Source organism: Macaca nemestrina, chromosome 2 (assembly GCF_043159975.1).
Source record: "Macaca nemestrina isolate mMacNem1 chromosome 2, mMacNem.hap1, whole genome shotgun sequence".
Lineage (NCBI taxonomy): Eukaryota > Metazoa > Chordata > Mammalia > Primates > Cercopithecidae > Macaca > Macaca nemestrina.
The window spans coordinates 187,116,591-187,137,893 of record NC_092126.1 but is presented as its reverse complement, the minus strand read 5'-3'; the positions used below and the strand labels follow the sequence as shown (position 1 = coordinate 187,137,893).

At 36.8% G+C, this 21,303-nt stretch overlaps 1 long non-coding RNA gene across 1 annotated transcript; it reads left to right on the top strand.

Annotated features, from left to right (window-relative positions):
• The first annotated feature begins 859 nt into the window (after nucleotides 1-859).
• LOC105477428 (uncharacterized) lies at nucleotides 860-12,120 on the top strand. The gene is made up of 3 exons (XR_984663.2): nucleotides 860-969; nucleotides 10,371-10,566; nucleotides 11,893-12,120. It is a non-coding gene; the product is annotated as an uncharacterized lncRNA (long non-coding RNA).
• The last annotated feature ends 9,183 nt before the right edge of the window (nucleotides 12,121-21,303 follow it).

Here is a 21,303-nt window from a genome sequence, read left to right as displayed (position 1 = left end):
GTATCATATTTCTTATTTAAGATATTTTAATTAGTTATCACAATAATCCTGCAAGGAAGGTATTTTAACAATAGGTAAATCTCAAAACGTTTTTTGATGTTCTTCTTTATGAAATGGCCTTTTAAGTTATATTACTAGGTTAGCCTTACACTGAAATTTACCCATAGACCACCTCAGATTTAAAGAGTAAGTTGAAAACAAATGAACAAGATTTAACTCTTTAAACTATAATCAAGATTTGAAGACTTGACAGTGAGATGAAGAGAAAAATAAATGTTTTTCAACAGTATTTTGTTTTGTTGTAAATACAATACACAGATTATAATATGCTATCATAAGAGGCTGAAATGAAATCTGCCTTTCCAGTTCAAACTTGAGTTTCAGAAATAGACTATTTTTTGACTGTTAGAAGTTGATGTAAAACAAATGTCAAAAAGTCTCTCTAAATGTCACACCTATTCTTTTCAAAGTAAAATTGAATTAGCTGATCTCATCAATAAGCTGATATATTTTGAACTGCAATGGTATGCATATATAAGGTATCTAAATATTCCTTTTTAGAAAGAAGTATAAAAAACATTTTCTGTCTTCATAAAGTGAATAATTCGTATGTATATCAATTGTTTCTTAACTGCTAATTTGAATAATAAAAAGTCCCTGATATGGTTTGGTTTGGCTCTCTATCGCCACCCAAATCTCATATTGAATTGTAATCCCCAGGGTTGGGGGAGGGATCCGGTGGGAGGTGATTGGTTCACGAGGGAGAGGGGGTAGGCAGATTTCCCCCTTGCTGTTCCCATGACAGTGAGTGAATTCTCATGAGATTTGGTTGTTTAAAAGTGTGTAGCACTTCCGCTTTCACTCTCCTATTACATGTGAAGACACGCTTGCTTCGCCTTTGATCTTCTGCCATGATTATAAGTTTCCTCTGGCTTTCCCAGTCATGCCTCCTGTACAGCCTGTGGAATTGTGAGTGAATTAAACCTTTTTCCTTTATAAACTACCCAGTCTCAGGTAGGTTTTTATAGCAGTGTGAGAACAGACTAATACAGTCCCCAAAGGCAAAATATTAATTGCCTTAAGGTTATATGCTATGCTCCTGAACATAAAATTTGAGAGTAAATGATTATTTAAACGCAAAATTTTAAAAAAGACTTTTAAATTTCTTGTTTTCATTTACTGTTGGAGATATTCTAGAATTAATATTTTTTATGTACTCAAAACATTCTAAGTTAATATGCTTTTAGTTTCTAACCATTTTAAAAATACATGTAAAGTAAAAGCTGTGTATATTAGTTAAATGCAGCATAGCTTATTTTCCCATTTGTACAGTTTTAGTAAAAATTATATATCACAGCTGCTTTAATTGGAAAGCTGAACAATTTTGACATAAACATTGTGCAAAACATCCCTGGGACTTAACATAATTTTATTTATTTAATTCTTTTTTATAAAATGTAGTTCATATTTTAGACATTTCTTTCTAGTGAGTTTGTTATTCTGGGGGGGAAACATGTTATACCAATATAATTTACAGTGTTTAGAAAGAAACACTTTTTATGTCTCCACAATTCAATCTAAAATTTATCGTTTCAAAAGCAGATATTTTTCTAAGCAAAGCATTTATAGAATGTATCTAATTGCCAAGGTAAGTTAATGACAATACAATAAAAAGTAAGAAAGTGACTTAAAGGTCATCCAGAACATCTCAAAGGAGCTAAAAACTTTACAGGCTCTTCCCCCTCCCAACTGAAATCAATCTCTAATCGATTCACACACTTGTGGGCAGTTGATAGGAAATAATCATTCCTATCTGTATTTTGTAAATGACAATCCTGTCCTTTTTTTGCTTTCATCATTCTGAACAAACTGTATGAGAATCCACTATATAATTTAGACCATAAGTTGCATTGTATTTTTATTTTAAATATGTACATTTACAGTGAGTAATTGTCCTATTCCCTGATTAAGAATTTTCCTATAGATAATTCTGGCTGAATTTGGTTTTGTTATTTTTTTACATCTTACATGCAACCTAAATGATTACCTTATTCGACTTCAACTTAATAATTTTAAAAAGAGAGTAAGTCTCAAAGGGACGTGGGTGCTGTCTACTGGAAAGGTCTTTCCCAAACCTTCTGCTCTCTACAGGAGGTCATTGGTAACTCTATTGTTTATCATGGCACTGACACAGAGACTAAAGTCCCATTAGGCTCAATGTCACTGCTTACACAAGAGTAAGTTGAAGAAGAAAAGACAGAGCATGCTACATGTCCTTTTATGACTATGTTTCTTACTTTGAGCATATAAGCTCATTCAAGTATTCAAATTTTACATGTAACACTTAGTTCGAAGGAGAAAGAGAATAAACAATATGTAATAAATGTAAGGTGTCATTGGGGAAAATATGTGAGGAGTCCACTCTACCATTATAGTTTAAGGTAAACACCCTCAAAGAGTAAAAATCTTACAAAAATTATTATACTGGGTCACTTCGTGGATTTTAACCTTCTAACCTGGTCCCAGACTCTGCAATTGTCTGCAAAGGTATGTTTTCCTTTAACCTAAGTGTTACATTCCATATTCATAAGCATTGGTCTTGATCTGAAATCTGTCATCTGGAAAGGTAGAGAGTAATTATTCCCAAAAAATGTGATCCAGATCTTCCAGGTGGAGTCCAAATATTCCACAAAAACAAGTTTGCCATCTCTAGAACAAATATCTCCAAAAACTGTTGGGAGAGTGAGGAAGAGGGAAGGAAACTGTGGCACTGCGTGTTCTGCAGAAGAGTTCCGACTGTGCCCTATGAGTCAGAGTGGATCCATGGTAACAGGAATTCCAAGATTTATTTCCTTTGGGCTCATTCCAGCAGGCTGATTTGTAGCTATATTTTCTATTGTTCAGTCAAGTAACTTTACACACACATACACACACATACAGACACACACTCACTTGTGCAGACATTCATGAGTCTCTCAGAAATATTACAGTTTAAACCAGAAGGAAAGCCATAAATGCTTTTTATAAATGAGTTATAACTTACCATACTCATGATGGAGTTAATTTTTCACATGGTATCCACACCAATAGATGTCTATTGATTAATTTTATGTCTTCCAACAACGGTTCAAAATCTTAGCATTTCTCTCTACCCAATTTTCTTCCTTCATACAACATAGTCATTACTAAAAATATAACTTGTGTTTGTTTAATGTTAACGTTAAAGTTGATGTTGTAAATTTATTTTTTTAAATTATAAATACTGATTGGTACAGTGGCTCATGCCTGTAATCCCCACACTTTGGGAGGCCAAGGCAGGCGGATCACAAGATCAGGAGTTTGGGACCAGTCTGGCCAAAATAGTGAAACGCTGTCTCTAGTAAAAATACAAAAATTAGCCGAGCGTGGTAGCTGGCACCTGTAGTCTCAGCCACTCAGGAGGCTAAGACAGGAGAATTGCTTGAACCCAGGAGGTGGAGGTTACAGTGAGCCAATATTGTGCCCCTGCACTCCAGCCTAGGTGACAGAGCAAAACACTGTCTCAAAAAAAAAAAAAAAAAAAGAAAAAAGAAAAAGAAAAAAAAATTATGTGTACTAACTTACAACAATAACTAAATTGATAAATGAAAAAGGTTTTGTTAATTTATTCAATAGTTACCTGCTTTACCAACAGGAAGGATATGTGTTCATTCTAACACAATGCTAGCATGTCTTCAGAGGCAAGCCATTGAGACTGGGTGGAGGGAAGAAACAGAGACTAGGCTGATGGGGGAAGAAGCTGGGAACCCTACATGGGGTTACCATGCACTGAGACTTGTTCCTGGCTTCCAGGGACTCTTACAGAGGGCATGAGTTGAACACACAAGGAGCAATTCATTCTCACCACAGGCCTCTGGAATCCCAAAAGGAGGAGACCCTTCAACCACTACGGACACTTGAGTTGGCAGGGAAAGCTACTTAGGGAAGGGGTAAGGGCAGAACTCCAGCCAGGTCACAACCCAGAGAATTTGGTGTGGGAGTGTCTGTGGTGGAGCACAGCCAGGGATGCCCATTCTTCTAGACTTGGTTTACTCCCATAGGAGACTTTATCCTTAGGGGAACTCTCAGACCTGAATTATTCAGGACAGTATTGCCCATCAGACAGCAACAATCTGATACAAGCACCCTTCAATCTACTGGTCTCCCTTGGGACCTCAGCCTGGCCATGTTATCTTGCAGTGAAGCCCCCAGGTACATCCTAGGGGCCTACATCATAGCTCCCATGCTGGTAGGCAGTACTTAATGGGCAGAGTACTTCACCAGAGTAGTCCCTGCGTGCACCAGCTGTCCTGTGCCTTTTCCTCAATGTAGCCTTCCTGATACTGACTTGCCTACAGGCACTCAGCCACCCCCAACTTTGCTTTGCTGGTGTGTGCTCAGGAAGATGTAGCCTTCCTTTCCCATGAATGTGTGTGTGCATGTGCACCCCACCTTGCCACTGCTGACAATGTGAGTACACCCCAACCCCTTGCCACACCACTATTGTTGTTGGAGCATTGATGGTCATGCAGCCCACCAGCCCCACACCCACCAGCACCCCATCCTTGCACTGGAGCTGCCTGCATAAAACTAAGGCGTGGAAGACAACGGACTCTCCCCCAGCCCTGGGTGGGCACTGCTGCCCGCATGAACATGCACGAAGGGTGCATAGAATCCTGTGCCCCACCAGCTCCCACCCCCTGTGCTAACACCACCACCAGTGCAAATGTATGCACTGTCACTGGTAGAGGTTCCCATGCTGCCAAGCGTTACTGCCATCGCCCCTGCTGCTAACACCCACACAGAGGCCAGCACCCTGGCACCCTCTAGTAACCTGCAGCAACAATGGAACCTGCACTGTGCTGTGCTGCCACTGCTGCCTTTGCTGTCACATGCAAATGAAAATGATCCTGCCACCAGTGCAGCAAGTGCTTTGGCTGGCACCACACATCGGAGTGTTGTGACCAGAGGTCTAGGAGCACCTTAGACCCTCCAGTGCAGCAGGTTTCTAAATTCAAGGAGCCAGAGATCAAAGCTAGGGGTGAATACCAGTTCCCCAGAGTTAGAGCAGGCAGTCAGGAGTACTGAGCGGAGACTTGGGCCCCCAAAATCTTCCAGAAATGACACCAGTTGAGTGAACACAGCTTATAGCACAATCAAACCCCCAAGATTATCAAATCGGATAAAAGAAAAAGAAAATCCAGAGGACAGCAGCTTCAAAGATTGAAGGGACATCAGCCAACAAAGATGAGAAAGAACCAGTGCAGGAACTCTGAGAATACAAAAAGCCAAAGTGTCTTCTTTCCTTCAGATGTTTGCCCTAGTTTTCCAGCAGGAGTTGTTAATCAGGTTAGGGTGACTGAAATGACAGAAATGTAATTCAGAATATGAATAGGAGCAAAAATCATTGAGGTTCAGAAAGATATTAAAATCCAATCTAAGGAAGCTAAAAATCACAATGAAAAAATACAGGGGCTGACAGACAAAATAGCAAGTACAGAAAAGAGTGTTACCAACCTGCTAGAGCTGAAAAACACTATTCAAGAATTTCATAATGCAATCACAACTACTAATGGCAGAAAAGACCAAGCTAAGGAGCAAATGTCAGAACTTGAAGACAGACTTTCTTAAATAAGACAGAGAAATTTAACAAAGAATGAAAGGGAATGAAAAAAACCTCTGATAAATATGGGATTATGTAAAGAGACTGAATCTATGACTCACTGGCATTCCTGAAAGATATGAGGAGAATAGGAAATGCAGAGAACCTCCCACAAAGTACTTCACAAGCAAATTATGCCAAGGACATAAAATAATAATCAGATCCTACAATGTCAAAATGAAAGAAAAATTGTAAAGAGCAGCTAAAGAGAAAGGACAAGTAATCTACAACAGGAAGACCATCAGACTAACAGTGAACCTCTCAGCAGAAACCCTAAGCCAGAAGAGATTGGCGGTGTATATTCAACATTCTCAAAGGAAAGAAATTGCAACCAAGAATTTCCTGTCTCGCCAAACTAAGCTTCATAAGTGAAGGAGAAATAAGATCCCTTTTAGACAAGCAAATGCTGAGGGATTTCATTACCCCCAGACCTGCCTTACAAGAGCTCCCAAAAGAAACACTAAAACTGGAGAGGAAAGACTTACCAGTCACTATAAAAACACACTTAAGTACACAGACCAATGACACTATAAAGCAACCACACAAAAAGTTGGCATAATAAATGGCTAACAACATAATGACAGGATCAAATCCACACATATCAATACTAATCTTGAATGTAAATGGGCTAAATGGCCCAACTAAAAGGCACAGAATACCAAACTGGATAAAGAACCAAGACCCAATGGTATTCCATCTTCAAGAGACCCATCTCATGTTCAATGACATGAAGAGGCTCAAAATAAATGGATGAATAAAAATCTACCAATCAAATGGAAAATAGAAAAAAGCAAGGGTTTCAATTCTAATTTCACACAAAACAGACTTTAAACCAAAAAAGATAAAAAAGACAAAGAAAGACATTATATAATGGTAAAGAGTTCAATTCAACAAGAGGACCTAATGATTATTAACATATATTCACTCAATATAGTGGCATCCAGATTTTACAAAGCAAGTTCTTAAAGACCTTCAAATAGACTTAGACTCCCACAAAATAATAGTGGGAGACTTCAACACCCCACTGACAGCATTCGACAATCATCAAGGCAGAATACTAACAAAGATATTCAAGACCTAATCTCAACACTGGATCAAATGGATCTGATAGACATCTACAGATTATTCCACCCAAAAGCAACAGAATATACATTCTTCTCATCTGCACAGGGCACATATTCTACAATCAACCACACGTTTAGACATAAAACAATCCTCAGGAAATTTTAAAACATGAAATTATACCACCCACACTCTTGGACCACAGCACAATAAAAACAGAATTCAATATTAAGAAAATCCCTCAAAACCATACATCTACATCGAAATTAAATGACCTTCCCCTGAATGACTTCTGGGCAAAGAATGGAATTAAGGCAGAAATCAAGAAGTTATTTGAAACTAGTGAGAACAAAGATACCACATACCAAGTTCTCTGGGACACAGCTAAGGAGTGTTAAGAGGGAAATGTCTAGTACTAAACACCCATGTCAAAATGTTAGAACGCAAATTAACAGTCCAATATCACAACTAAAAGAACAGGAGAAGTAAAACCAAGCCAACTCCAAAGCTAACAGAAGAAAAGATATAATAAAAATCAGAGCTGAACTGAAGGAGACTGAGACATGAAGAACCATTCAAAAGATCAATGAAGTCAGGAGCTGTTTTTTTTTTTTTAATTAATAAAATAGACTGCTAGTTAGACTAATAAAAAAGAAAAGAGAAAAAAACCCAAATAAACAAAATCAGAAATGACAAAGGGGGTATTTCTGACTGCACAGAAATAAAAATAATCATCAAAAATTATAATGAACACCTAAGATTTTTGCCAGAGCTTTTGTTCAGAATGGTATTTTCTAGGTTACATTCCAGTGTTTTTATAATTTTAGGATTTACATTTAAGTCTTTAATCTATCTTAAGTTGATTTTTGTGTATGGTGTAAGGAAGGGGTCCAGTTTCAATCTTCTGCACATGGTGAGCCAGTTATCCCAGCACATTCATTCAATAGGGAGTCCTTTCACCATTGCTTGTTTTTGACAGCTTTATCATAGATCAGACGGTTGTAGGTGTGTGGCCTAACTTCTGGCCTCTCTATTACGTTCCATTGGTCTATTTGTGTGTTTTTGTACCAGAACCACCCTGTTTTGCTTACTGTAGCCCTCTCGAAGTCAGGTAGCATGATGCCTCCAGCTTTATTCTTTTTGCTTAGGATTGTCTTCACTATTCTTGGTCTTTTTTTGTTCCATACGAATTTTAAAATAGATTTTTCTAGCTATGTAAATAACATTATTGGTAATTTGATAGGAATAGCATTAAATCTATAAATTGCTTTGGGCAGTATGGCCATTTCAACAGTATTGATTATTCCTATCCATGAGCATGGAATGTTTTTCCATTTGTTTGTGTCACCTCTGATTTCCTTGAGCAGTGTTTTGTAATTCTCATTGTAGAGAACTTTCACCTCCCTGGTTGGCTGTATTTCTTGGTATTTTATTCTTTTTGTGGCATTTGTGAATGGAATTACATTCCAGATTTGGCTCTTGGCTTGGCTATTTTTGGTGTATAGTAATGCTAGTGATTTTTGTATGTGGATTTTGTATTCTCAAATTTGATGAAGTTGTTTATCAGCTGAAGAAGCTTTTGGACCAAGACTACAGAGTTTTCCTAGATATAGAATTCTGTTGTCTGCAAACAGATACTTTGACTTCCTCTTACCTTACTTAGATGCCATTTATTTATTTCTCTTTCCTAATTGCTGTGTATAGAACTTCCAATACTATGTTGAATAGGAATGAGGTGGGAGGTCATCCTTGTCTTGTACCCATGTTCATGGGGAATGCTTCCAGCTTTTGTCCATTTAGTATGATGTTGGATTTGTCATAGATAGTTCTTATTATTTTGAGGTAGGTTCCCTCGAAATCTAGACTACCTGATCTTCAACAAGCCTGATAAAAACAAGTAACAAGGCAAGAATTCCCTATTCAATAAACAGTGTGGGAGAACTGGCTAGCCATATGCAGAAGATTGAAACTGGATCCTTTCCTTACACCATATGATAAACCAACTTAAGATGGATTAAAAACTTAAATGTAAATCCTAAAATTATAAAAACACTGGAAGATAACCTAGGAAATACCATTCTTGACAAAAGCTCCAGCAAAAATATTAGGATGATGATGCTAAAAGCAATTGCAATAAAAACAGAGATTGACAGATGAGACCTAATTAAACTAAAAAGCTTCTGCATATCTAAAGCTACTATCAACAGAATAAACAGAAAACCTACAGAATGAGAGAAATATTTGCAAACTACACATCTGACAAAGGTCTAATATCCAACATCTGCATGGGAGTTAAATAAATTTACAAGAGAAAAAAAAAACCATTAAAAAGTGAGCAAGGGACATGAACAGACATTTTCCAAAGAAGACACAAATGCAGTCAACTAAGCCTATGAAAAAAATGCTCAATATCACTGATCATTAGAGAAATGCAAATGAAAACTGTAAGATACCTTCCCACACCAGTCAAAATGGCTATTATCAAAGTCAAAAAAATAACAGATGCTGGCAAGATTGTGGAGAAAAGGGAATGGTCATATATCTTTGGTGGGAGTAAAAATTAGTTCAACCATTGTGGAAAGCAGTAAGGCAATTCGTCAAACAGCCAAAAACAGAACTAAGAACCGACAGCAAACTCATTACTGGATATATACCCAAAGGAATATAAATTATTCTATCATAAAGACACACACATATGTGTATGTTCATTGCAGTACTGTTCAGAATAGCAATGACATGGAATCAACCTAAATGCCTATCAATGGTAGACTGGACAAATAAAATGTTGTACATATACACCATGGAATACTGTGTAGCCATAAAAAGAATGAGATCATGTCCTTTGCAGGAACATGGATGGAGCTAGAGGCCATATCCTGAGCAAATTAATGCAGGAACAGAAAACCAAATATCACATTTCTTACTTATAAGCAGGATCTAAATAATGAGCATGAACACAAAGAGAGGAACAACAGACACTGAGGCCTACCAGAGGGTGGGAGGTGGGAGCAGGGAGAGGAACAGAGAAAATAACTATTGAGTACTAGGCTTCGTATCTGGTAATTAAATAATGTGTACAACAAACCCCTGTGACACAGTTTACCTATAAAACAAATCTGTATGGTACCCCAGAATCTAAAATAAAAATTTTTAAAAAGTAAAATAAAAATAAAAGTGTAAGTGCATATAAATCAGAATAGCATAGATTTAAATCCTGTTTTTCCAACTTACTATTCTGGTCAGATATCCCATGAAGCAGTGGGTGGGAGGACAGGAGAAACCTCATACCACCACTAGAAATACATGTGTGACTAGGTAACTTCATATTCCAAATTCATAGTTTACCAGTGAGAATTTGATTACTGAAATAGAATAAAGAGAAATAATACAAAATAAATTAACTATGGAGATGTTACCTTACAAAAATGTTGGGGCTAGTTGTGCAGATTATATGCAATCATTGATTCTTCTTCAGCTGCTGGAACTGAGGTTGGCAAAGCCAATGGTTATGAAGGAATGGTGAATGTAAAGTGAGACAAAGGGGGCAAAGAGAAATGGAACCTTCAAGGAGGAGCCAAAAATTGGGTCAGTCTCTCATTGCCTGCATGCCTTCATCCCCATGTTGTAGATGAACTTCAGGAGAAGCTTTTCTCACAGAGATAAGCACAGACTTGAACCAGGATCCAAAGAAACTCAAGGAAGGGATCCAACAAAACATGGAGAAACTGAGAGCCTGGCTACTGATGCCCCAGTGTTGCATGCTGTGGCCAAGGACTCAGAAAAGCTGAAGGAGTATAACCAGTCGGAACCGGAGGAGCACTAAGGTGAGTTGCTGTTTCATAACAACCCATAAGCCAGCAGATCAGTGACAATGTACACAAGCAGCAGAAGCATCACAGCACCCTGTTCCAACATTCCCAGTATATAAAAATATGGCTGTCCTTTATGTGCACATTTCAAATTATGCACAAAATTTCTTCTGTGGCTAATACTGTCTTGGAGCTATGCAGCACAGCTTACACCTAGAACATTTCACTACTAATTTAACTAAGTTGACTGTTTCTTTTTTTTTTTTTTTCTTTTTTTTTAAATCTTTTGGTTTTTGGTCTGCTTTCCGACCACAGCAATCATCAACACAGGAGAAGACTGCTGTTATAAAACCTAGGTGGGTGGGGTTCTCTTCACCACCAAGCAAGCAATAAATTCTGCAGTGAACATTAACTGGGTGTTCTACAATTCAATTCCAACACTACCTAGAGATAGGATCAGATCCCCCAGACTGAGAGTTCGGTCCCGATGTATGCCCCCCACTAGACATCCATTACAAGTCCTAGACTCCAGAACTTCTGATCAACCATCTTCAAGTCAAGGTTTCCATGACTCCCTCTTTGGCTTTCATTAATTTTCTGAAGCAGTTCAAAGAACCCAGGAAAACTCTTGCTTTTGTTTACCAGTTTATTTTAAAAGATATTACAAAAGATACAGGTGAAAAGATGCACAGGACAAGGTATGAGGGAAGGGGCACCTAGCTTCCCTAACCCATCCTTGGCGAGTCATCCTCCAGGAACCTCCACTTGTTCAGCTCTCCAGAAGTTCTTCAAACCCTGTTCTTTGGGGGTTTTATGGAGGCTTAATACGTAGGTGTGACTGACAACCATGTAGCCTTTTTGTCCAATCACATATAGAGGTGTCCGCAAATAGATGTGTGATTGCATCAAAAGGGCACATGGCTATTAGTATGATTTCATACTATATGTATGGGGCAGGACTACTCTGGAATAAGGATCTTTTAACCCACCAAAAGATTAGAGTCCTGTCTTGGCCAAATAAAAGGACAGGAGAATTTCAGAGAGAGAATTTCTGTTTCCTGAGGTCTGATCCTGACTCTAACAAAGGCTATGGGAGTCCAGGAACAGTGGACAGAAACCAACGCATGACACGACATTGACGCATTCCAAGCCCACCACAGTTCACACTCTTTCAACATGCTATCTCTATACTTTTTAAAACATGCTTAACTTCCAAACAAAGACAACAATCAAATCACACTTCTTAGTAACAAACGATTTGTTACAAATGTTACAAACGATTTGTTGTATGACTAAAACAAAGTAACTGTCTTCCCAAAATAATATGTTCAATTCCTTTAGATATCTTTGGTGGTGTTTATTAAACCAACCTCTCAAGAAAACTGAGCTTTTAAAACTTGCTCATAGTCTGGATCCACAAAAATGCAAGATTAGCTTGGAGAACAAGAAAGAAAGGAAGTGCTAAATATTCAAAGGGACTATGGCATGTTAAAGGGACCCAGGAGCCACCAGGAAAGAGCTGTCAATGTCCAGAACCATAATATTTGAACAACCCAATGAAAAATAAATTACGGGATTATTACCCAAAGTATACAAATAAATATGTATGTTTTCTTACTGTTATAAATGATTGAATGAATGAAGAAATAAATTAGAAAGAGGAAACTACTCTTTTTTAAAGAAGAATATTATTTCCTCTAGAAACTGAACTTTAAACTCACTTTGTTTGTGGTGGACTGGACATAAAGTGCAATATGGAAAGGGTAAAATAGTAACTTTACAGTGGGGAAATGTGACAAATGCCACCTTAAATAAATGATTAAGGTTAACATCACCAGTGATGTTATTCTAATATAATGTGCCCTCTAGTAGGACATAAAGACAAAGGCATATCATTTCTGCATCATTCTTTATAAAAACCCATAACTCCAGCATAGTCATGACAAAAACATCAGACAAACCCAAATTGAGAGAAATCCCGCAACATAACTGACAAGTACTCCTATGAGTGTCAAAGACATGAAACTTAAGAAAAACTCAGAAATTGTCACAGAACAAAAGAGACTAAGGAGACATGACAGCTAATTGCAGAATGGTGTCTTGTACCGGATACTGGAAGAGAAAGGGCATTAGGAGAAAAACTGGTACAATCTCAATAAGGCCTAGAATTAATTAATAGTAATGCTAATATTTGTTCCTTAGTTTTGAAAAATGTACCATAGTAACAAGACAACATTAACTAAATGTTATGTTCATTGAAACTCAAACTTAGTGAGAGATATATGGGAGTTCTCTGTGCTATCTTGGAATCCTTTAAATTTAACATGTTTCCAATAAAGAGATTATTTTTAAAAATAGCCACTTTCCAATTCTATTAGGCCAACTACTTTACAGTAACAGAGAACATAAAAAGGCCAATGAAACCAATAAGTAGAACCCCATAGCCACAATTTGTTTGCTATAAAATATGTTCTGTGGTCACTAGCAATAGTGTGTGAAACATCATGATTGTAAGAAGGACATTTTAGTGGTTTACAGGTGGTGCTTTGGAAAGAAGCATTGTGTATAAGAAAGGCAAATCTATGTCATATAATGGTCATTTCCATGACCTTCGAAATGTTTCTATGTAATTAATTTGCCACTAGGTTGCACCAGGAATATGCCATACAGATAGGTCACTGTTGGTCTTTCCTACTAACAGGTTTGACAATCAGCAGTGGATCTAACCATAGAGGCCTTAGTGATTGCAGGTCTATGCTGTTGAACCCAATGTGTACTATAACCCTGTTGAGTTGACAGCTTTTATTTCTAAACTTATTGAGCATAAACATGGTTGGCTGGGAAAAGAAGTCTTCTAATATCTACAGCACAGATTGTCCTATACACTTGATTATTAAGATCTTCATTGCTAAGATTTATTTTTAATGAATACAAATGTAAGACACAATTATCTGTATACTTTGTCCTCATTAGAAGAGTTTTATCCACATATCCACATATCTCTTTCCTCAGTTTTCTAATAATATTCTTTCCACATTCCTGACCATTCAGCCAAGCTCATAATCACTGTACGTGAGTCAATGTAAATCTGTACCTCTGGAGGTGTCATCCAGATGGCTGACCAGAGTCATCCAGCACTTGCCTTCTCCAAACAGAAGGACCCAAACAGCAAGTAAATAACTACTTGTTGAATAGAGTATCTAAGAGGGAACATTGGAATTCAGAAAAGAAGTGACAAAAGCCCTTTAAACTGTAGAAACTCCAGATGATAACACAGAGAGGGAAGCACACCAGTCAGCCAGGATTGGTTTGGAGTCAAGAAAGACGCCCCATCGTGGAAAAAAGGTCAACAGAAAGCCCCAGTATTCTACACTTCCACCACAGAGGCCTGCAGTCCACATTATAGCAGAGTTTATCATCCTTCACAGGCCCTGAGCCCAGTATAAGGAGTTGCCTAGAGTCCATGAGACTGAAATGTTCTAAGGAAATAGCTCCACTGAAACCCCCCAGAAACACCCAAGTCCCCCAGCTGCTGCAGTACAGTGTCATTTTGAGAGTGAAGCTACCATCATACTACATTCTGCCCTGACTTGGGGCCTAACAGCCCCTGCATCTCCACATCCGTGAGGCTCCACCCATATCCCCCTACATCCAATCAGAAGGCTGCAGCATCATGACATCAGCTGGACACAAGGGTTTAACCATATCCATGGCAATGAGGCCTCCACGATGGCCTAGATCTCAAGGAACAGGTGGCCCAGCGCATCAGGGAGGCTGCCCTTAGGACATAGGAAGTCAAAGGATGTACTCTGCAAAGTCTGAGAGCCATTTGGTTCTGCTACTCTTTATGGTCATATCACTTGTCTAGTGGTGGATCCAACATGCATCCACAGGTGCCACCTCTAGGCCAGCAAACTGACCCATGCAGGTTCATGTGCACTGCCTGAGGACCTAAGGACTGGTCTCATGGGGGTCCAAGAAGCAGTTTGCCTGGGGTCTGCCACCAAGACGCACATGTGTACATGCTATAGCCATCACTTGAGCCTGCACACACCACCAAGGGACTGAAAAATTGCCAGGCCCTGGGCCCCACTGCTGCCAACACTGGTACCCATGCATACCATCTGAGGGCCCTGAACTGGCTCACACATGACATTTGGGGGCTCAAGGACTGCAGGTGCCTGTGCATGCCACCCAGGAGCCCAATAAATCACCCAACTGGGAACTACCATCACTATTGCCAGTGCCCACACAAACCACTCAGGGGCCTGAGGTCCACACCACCTGACACCGGCTGCCATTGCTGCCTGACCAACCCTCCACATCCAGCAGCACAACAAATAGGAGTCCCATAATTGGCCTCCGTGTGCCTCACTTTTACCACTGCTAGTGTCTGCACACACCCTGTAGAGGCGTGAGGATTATTCCACCCAAGTGTCCCTTTTCTCAGAAAAGGTACACCATGACCTTCACAAACAACCATAGCCTAAGCTGCTGAGGAACTTGCATACACAACCAATGTTAATTGTAGCCAAATAAAAAGAGACCACACACAGACAATACAAATAATAGAAAACCAAATTAGGAAATGAAGACAAATTTTTAAGTCACTCATTCAGACAAAAAAGGAAGAAAAAATAATAATAAATGATTTTAAAAGGCCACATGACATTGGAACACCAATAAGAGAACACATATTTAATTTTGGAAGTTCCATAGGGAGAAGAGGTGGGAAAAGTGATAGAAAACTTATAATGAAATAATAATTGAAAAATGTCCAAGTCTTGAGAAACATATCCAGATATAGGAAGCTAAAACATTTCCAAATAGATTCAGCCCAACAAGGACTTTTCCTGGAACATTATAGTTAAATTTTTAAACATCAAAGACCAAAAGATAATTCTAAAAACAGCATAAGAAAAGCATCAAATCACACATATAAGTAATACTCATCAAACTAACAGCAGATGTCTCAGCAGAAACCTTACAGGGCAGGAGTTAATGGGATAATATTTTCAAAGTACTGAAAGAAAAAAGAGAAGTCAACCAAAAAGACTTTACCCAGCAAAGCTATCCTTCAGAAATGAAGATGAGATAAAGTCTTTCCCTGGGGGGGGGGGGAACTGAGGGAATTCACTGCCATTACACCATCCCTTCAAGAACTGACTCAGGGAGTTCTACATCTTTATCCTAAAACAAAAGAATAATATCTACCATCATGAGAAACTAGAAGAGTATAAATCTCCCTGGGAAAGCAGATACAGTACTAGATACTCCTCTAGAGAAAGGAACCGAATGTTATTTCTACAGAAAACCACCATACTACAAAGATAAACAATACGAGAGGAAGAAAAGAACAAAGGAAACACAGCTCTTAAAACCTCAGAAACACAGCAAAAGCAGTGCTAAGAGGGAAGTTTTGGCAAAAAAGAAACCCTACATTTAAAAAAAATAGAAAGATTCAAATAAACAACCTAATGATGCACCTCAAGAAACTAATGAGGTAAGAAAAGTCGACCCCAAAATTAGTAGTAGCAAAATAAGAAAAATCAGAACAGAACTAAATGTAATAGATGTAAAAACACAATAGAAAAAAAATCAATGAATTCAAAAGTTAGTTGCTTGAAAAGATAAAGAAAATCAGCAAGCTGTGAGAGAGACTATGCAAAAAAAATAAAAAGAGAGAGAGAAAACCAAAATTAAAAAAAATCAGAAATGAAAAGAAAGATGTTACTACTGACCCCACAAAAGTACAAAAATTACTAGAGGATATTATAAAAAACCACATATCGAAAAATTGGGAAACACAGAGTAAACAAGTAAATTCTTAGTAAAAAATAACTTACTAAGATTGAGACAAGAAGAAATAGAAAATACAAACATACCAATAACAAATAACAATGTTGAATCTGTAATACAAATCTCCCAATAAAGAAAAGGTGAGGACCAGGTGACTTTACTGCTCTATCCTACCAAACATTTAAAGATCTAATAGAAATGTCTCAAAATGTTCAAAAAGCTTGAAGAGGAGGAAATTCTTCCTAACTTATTCTATGAGGTCAGTTTTACCTGGATATCAAAGTCAGACAGTCACAACAAAAAAGAAAAGTTACAGGCTAATATTCCTGATGAACATAAATTCAAAAATTCTCCATAAAATACTAACAAACTGAATCCAATAGCACAACAAAATGATAATATAGTATAATCAAGTGAAATTAATCCCAGTGATGCAAGGATGGTTCAACATATGCATATCAATAAATGTGATATGTCACATCAACAGAATGAAGAACAAAAACTTGTATAATCATCTGAATAAACACAGAAAAAAACATTTGTTAAAATCTAACAAAGTCCCAACAAATTAGCTACAGAGGAGCACACTTTAGCACAGTAAAGGTCACAGTTAACATCATATTCAATGAGGAAAAACTGAAAACATTTCTTCTGCAAACAGGAAGGAGACAAAGATGCCCACTTTCACCACTCTCATTCAACATAACACTGGAAGTCTTAGAAAAATTAATTCTACAAGAGAAAGAAATAAATGGCAGCCAAATTGGAAAAGAGGAAGTAAAATTGTATTCATAATATATGACATGATCATGTATAAACAAATATTTATAGGCTCCACCAAAAAATAATTAGGCCTGATAAATTAATTCAGTACAGCTGCAGGATACAAAGCCATCAGACAAAAATCAGTAGCATTTCTACACACAAATAATAGAGTAGCTGAAAAAATCAAGAAAGTAATCTCCTTGCAACAGATACCAAAAAATAAAATAACTAGATATAAATTTAACCAAAATTTCACCCTCTTGGTTAAATTTATATCTAGTTATTTTATTTTTTGGTATCTATTGTAAAAGAAATTATTTTCTCTACAATGAAAACCACAAAATTTTGATGAAAGAAAATAAAAACACAAAAAATGGAAAGACATTTCATGCTTATGGGTTGAAAGAGTTAATATGTTTAAAATATCATACTACCCAAAACATTGTACAGATCAAAACAATCCCTAACCAAATACCAATAATGTTTTTCACAGGAATAGAAAAAAAATTTCTGAAATATGTACGGAAGCTCAAAACATTTCAAATAGCCTAATCAATCATGAGCAAAAGTATCAAAGTTGGTGACATCACACTGCCTGGCTGTTAAAATATACTACAAAGTGACAGTAATCTAAACAGCATTGTATTGGTATATAAACAGACACATATACAAATAAAACAGAATAGAGATCCAAGTATTTACAGTCAACTAACTTTCAACAAAGGTGCCAAGAATGTTCATTGCAGAAGGAGACCTTCTTCAGTAATTGGTGCTTGGAAACTTGATACCCACATGTGGAAGAATGAAACTAATCACTTTGATCTCATGAACATCAACTCAAAATGGGCTATGGCCTTAAATGTAAGACAAAAACTATAAAACTACCTGAAGAAACATAGGACATATGCTTCAGGACATTGGTCTAGGAAAATATTTTACAGGTAAGACTACAAAGGAATAAGCAACAACAAAAAATAGACAAATGGGAATATAGTAAACTAAAATGGTTTTGCACAGTAAAGAACTGACAGAGTGAGTAGACAGTCATCAGGGTCTGAAATTTTATGTGTGTGAGACGTATTTTAAACATAAATTTAACTTCTTTAATAGATAGAGAGGTGTAGAGATTATCACGTTTTTCTCAAGTAAGCTTTAGTAGTCTGTATTTTAAGGAATTTTTTCCTTTAATCCAAATTGTTGAATTTATTTTAAGAATCAGCTAACCGCATGTTCTTATTATCATTTTAACACGTACAGAATTTGGAATGGTGTCTCCTCTTTCATTCCTAAGAATGGAAATCTGTATTCCCCCTAATGCTTCAATTTGGTTGGTCTGCCTCTTTACTGGTGACTCTTTCCATGGGTTTAGTTGCACATATGAGCCAATTTTTGCTTTCTTCTTCTACAATATTCTAGAATTCTAGTCAGTATGCATCTGCATCATCTTTAATATTTTGCTTCACAAATTTTAGCTTTCCTGTTTTTTTCCGAACTCTGATGTACGTCTTTTCAGTTCACCAAGATTGCCAGACTCACTTCCCTCTCCCTGTCCTGTGGCCTAGGAGTAAATTAGAAAGAAACTCATCTTATTGTTTTCCCTTATTTTGCACATCACTGTTTTGTACTATATATTGTCTTATGCATAAAAATACTGCTTTATGTATTTCTCTGTTTTTAGCTTATTTAAGGCAGTGGGGTGCGCCTAGTACTTTATGGCTAAAAGCAGAAACAAAATATAGTTCCTTAATCTGAATGACAGGTATTCAACAAAACTTATGTTAAACTTACAAGTGATTAAAATGTATTGTATGTAAAATAAGAAGCTGATTAAAAATGCACATTGCTTTCATTTAACTTTTAATTAGATGGCTCAGCAGTGTGGTGTGATAAGAAAAATAAACAATGGAATAAAGATGATAAAGAAATGCAAACATCTTAATTTTCAGATAACAAGGTTTCTTACATACATGTCTCATAAATTTACAAAGAAAGTAATCATAAATGGCAACTCAGTAGCCATGATGGATACATCATCAATATGAAAGTCATCATATTTCTATGCACTAACAACAGTTAGAATATATACTTCGGGAGCGAGTGAAAAAATGTGACTCATTCTATTTTTTAAGCTTTATTTTTTAATTTTTATTTTTTATTTCAACAAGTTTTGGGGGAACAGGTTCTGTTTGGTTACATGGATAAGTTCTTTAATGGTAATTTCTGAGATTTTGGTGCACCCAACACCCTAGCAGTGTACACTGTACCCACTGTGTAATCTGGTATCCCTCAACCCCCTCCCACCCTTTCCTCCAAGTATCCAAAGTCCATTGAATCATTCTTATTCCTTTGTGTCCTCACAGCTTAGCTCCCACTAATGAGTGAGAATATATGATGTTTGGTTTTCCATTCCTAAATTACTTCTCTTAGAAGTAATTCCATCCAGGTTGTTGCAAATACCATTATTTTGTTTCTTTTTATGGCTGAATAGTATTCCATGGTGTGTGTGTGTGTGTGTGTGTGTGTATATATATATATATATATATCACATTTTCTTTATCCACTTGTTGCTGATGGGCATTTAGGCTGGTTCCATATTTTTGCAATTGCGAATTATGCCACTATAAATATGTATGTGTAAGTATCATTTTCATTTAATGACTCCTTTACATACCCAGGAGTAGGACTGCTGGATGAAATGGTAGATCTACTTTCAATTCTTTAAGGAATCTTCACATTGTTTCAAGAGTGGTTATACTAGTTTACATTCCCACCTGCAATGTGAAAGTATTCCCTTTTTACTACATCCACACCAACATCTATTATTTTTTAATTTTTTTGATTATGGTCACTCTTGCAGGAGTAAGGTAGTATTGCATCGTGGTGTTGATTTGCATTTTCCTGATCATTAGTGATGTTGAGAACTTTTTCATATGTTTGTTGGCCATCTGTGTATCTTCATCTGACAGCTGTCTATTCATGTCCTTAGTCCAGTTTTTGATGAAATTGTTTTTCTTTTTGAGTTCCTTGTAGATTCCAGATATTAGTCCTTTGTTTGATGCATAGTTTGCGAAGATTTTCTCCTGCTCTATGGGTTGTCTGTTTACTCTGCTGATTATTTCTTTTACTGTGCAGAAAGTTTTTAGTTAATTTAAGTCCCATCTATTTATCTTTGTTTTTATTGCATTTGCTTTTGGGTTATTGGTCTTGGAGTCTTTGCCAAAACTAATAATTATAGATTCACTTACAGTTTTAATAAGTAATACAGACAGATTTACTCTATCTATTACCCATGATAACATTTTGCAAAACTGTAGCACACCAAAAACAGAAATTTGACATTTATGTAAAAACCCATATTATTTATATTTTCACAGTTATACTGATACTTATGTGCATGCATGTATGTGTGCTTAGCTTTATGCAATTTTATCAAATGTATAGACTGAATTATCCACCATTGCAGTCAAGATACAGAACAGTTACATCCCCATAAAGATTTCTCTTGATGTTGGCTTAGTATGTACTTTTAGAAAGATAATTTCTAATATCATTAAAAGTCACTCTAGTAATATGTGGAATACACTTTATGATTAAGAATATAACAATATATTGAGCAGTATTAACAGAGACCTGAGTAAAGGAAAGGATGTACCCTGAACCTGGAAATGAAGCTCACAGTTTTAAAGATTACAATTATCCTCACATCAGTCTAAGAATTCAGTGCAGGTCCAGCATTGTTTGTTTTGTACATAAAATGTGACAAAACTGATTCTATACCTAATATGGGAAAATGTTAAAACTAAGAAAAATAATATAATTTTGAAGAAATATAAGAACTGTTCAGGGTTTGCATTACTAGATAACAAAATTATTGAAACATATACTAAATTACCTCCAGTATTAAGAAACAGTGAAAACCATGGAAAGACCAAAGGGGCAGAGGTGAGGTTACAGAGCTATAGGTGGGCACATACAGTTCACTGATATTTAATGTTTCCTTGTAGATTTGTAGATGGTTCTGCATCAATTGAGTCTTCATCTGAAAAAATTAAATTGGACTCCTGTTATTCATGGCCTGAAATAGTTGCCAAATATATTACAAACTAAACGTGAAAAGCAAAATTCTACAATATTTTAAGAAAAACTGAGTTCTGCATATGGCTACGCAATTATCTCAGCATCATTGAT